The sequence below is a fragment of the Etheostoma cragini genome, chromosome 4, assembly GCF_013103735.1.
Source record: "Etheostoma cragini isolate CJK2018 chromosome 4, CSU_Ecrag_1.0, whole genome shotgun sequence".
Lineage (NCBI taxonomy): Eukaryota > Metazoa > Chordata > Actinopteri > Perciformes > Percidae > Etheostoma > Etheostoma cragini.
Genome location: NC_048410.1, coordinates 19,562,518 through 19,564,753, shown reverse-complemented (window position 1 = coordinate 19,564,753; position 2,236 = coordinate 19,562,518). Strand labels below are relative to the sequence as shown.

Here is a 2,236-nt window from a genome sequence, read left to right as displayed (position 1 = left end):
ATATATATATATTTCCTGTTAGTGACAGGAAACAACAAGATTTTCTGTTTCCAGCTTCTCAATTATCATCATTATTATCTGGTTTCCTTCCTTTTATGTTAACTGAATATCTTGGGGTTGGACGGTTTCTGAAAAGCAGAAAGTGTCTTCAAGTAAAAATCAGGTCTCAAAGGAGAAAGTAAAACCTTTCTTAATAATCAACTCTTTTATTCAAACTATTAAAAAAAGCTAATCGGCAGCCATTCGGGGAAACAGATGATGCCCTCCTACTCTATTCTTTTTGCAGCACACTTCATCTAAATACTCAGGGGGGTGGACAACGCAACCAAGAACCACAAACTTCAAATCAAAAGCAGTGGCGTTGGATATGAAGCCCACACTCACTGTAAATTATTCATATTCAATAATACTCAACACACAAAGAGAAGATCTCCTTCACAAATAGGGAGGATCCTTTGGAAGGAAAAGGTAGTCTGTGGCTGCACGAGGGCTATGCAAACAGACTCTGCTACACTCTCGTGTAAACATTCAAGTACAGAGTCAAGTGCATGCACAGTGTCACATTTACAATGTTAAACAGTGTCATACTTTAGGCTAGGCCTCACTTGCAGCTATCCACGTCATGGTTCTAGTATGGACACTGGACGGACTCTAGCTAAGACAGATGATGCCAGGAACCCGCTCTGACAGTTGCTGTAGATTAGTATGTGATTGCTTTAGGAGGTCGATATTGAGGACATCTTATCCTTTAAAAAGTGCACTGTCAAATTTGATCTGTTCCCTCCCTTTGCTCATCCTCCAAGAATGAGCAAAGCTGAGGTACATCAAACTTAACCATTAAGACCTTGGTTTTCAATCTATAAGTTTGTACGTTTGAGGCGTATTATTTTAATTTCTACTTAAAAGAAATATACCTGGAATTTGTATTTTACTCTTTTTTGTATAAAAAAAAGATCAGTTTAAACTGATTTAACTTCATTTTACAGGACATTTGTAAACAATTTAATAATTTATTCTGGTAAATAAAATAATAACTAAAAGGAGGCACTCTTTATTCAAGGAGAGGCAAAGTGCCTACGTATAAAAACGCTGTGTGTGAAGTGAAACTGTCTTCCACACATTAAAAGTAGTTTTGTTTCCTGCCACAAGCGTATGCTGTTCACAGTGGCTTTTTTTTTTTTTTTAAGTACCCAGTTATAAAAAGTTAAAAAACAAGTAGTAAATAGGATACAGTTGTGTAAAATTCTAATAAGAAAGATGCCGTTTTCAGCGTAAACATGTTTCATACCTTCATTTGTACGATTGCCTTTTCAATTTGTTCCTTTATTTTTAATTTAAACTATTTTTAATACAACAACAAAAATGAGTGCATTGCGTGTTTGTTTTTTATGGCCTACTTTTAATATCAAGTTTGGTAACCAACTGCCCAAAGAAGAGAGGATAAGCAATTCAAAACTAATAGGCACAGCAAGATCAAGAGAGGTTAGAGTCTGTCGGCCAGGTGCGCCGTATAGGGAGGAATAGTTAGGACAATTCCAAGGGTCCATGACTGACATGGGCCGCAAAACAAATGGATAAAAATCTAATATAAAATTAGTAAAATAATAATTAGATTTTATGTCATGGGACCCAGAATTCCTCGCGGCACCCCTGCTGGCGGCTGCCCGCTTTGCCTGCATTCTGCTGCGGCTTAGCGGCTAACAAGCGAGTTAACTGTTAACAGACACCGCTGAGACCAAAAACCACACGCGATTATATGTGTCATTTACAAAAGCATTTTAGTATTAATATATTGGCCGTGCAGTGGCCGCTTGTGCTTTTTCCAGGATCAAACACAGAATGCTGAAGTTTAAAAAAAGCTTACTTGTACTTTTTTAACATGCGTCCTTGACAGGGCGGCCAGAGCATCTTTGCAGCTCAAGTCGGCGGCGTGGTGTACGTATAGATAGTCCTCATATATCCACAGAATTTAAAATTCAAACACAAGGAAAGCAGAGGTAAACGGAAAACACATGCATCTGGTGAAATTTCCTGCGGCACTGGAGCAATCCAGGAAGTGGAATGCAAAGGATATGGGCTGACAGAAATGCCAATAAACCAAGGCACGTTTTTCTCCCAGAATGCTGTGTGGTAGGGCTGCACAATTACATTTTTATCACGATCACGGCTTCCCACGATCAAATTTGCATGATCGAGCGATGTAGCTCTCTCTCTCTCTCTCTCTCTCTCTCTCTCT

At 38.7% G+C, this 2,236-nt stretch overlaps 1 protein-coding gene and 1 long non-coding RNA gene across 4 annotated transcripts in view; one reads left to right on the top strand and one right to left on the bottom strand.

The window, feature by feature from the left end:
• Positions 1 to 2,236, bottom strand: part of LOC117943332 (ras-related protein Rap-1A-like) — a 22,870-nt gene that overhangs the window by 16,138 nt on the left and 4,496 nt on the right. The window lies entirely within an intron of this gene.
• Positions 1 to 2,236, top strand: part of LOC117943334 — a 17,657-nt gene extending 15,421 nt beyond the window's left edge. Inside the window, exon 3 of the long non-coding RNA XR_004656339.1 lies at positions 2,205 to 2,236. This is a non-coding gene — a long non-coding RNA (uncharacterized LOC117943334). The remainder of the gene's footprint in view (positions 1 to 2,204) is intronic.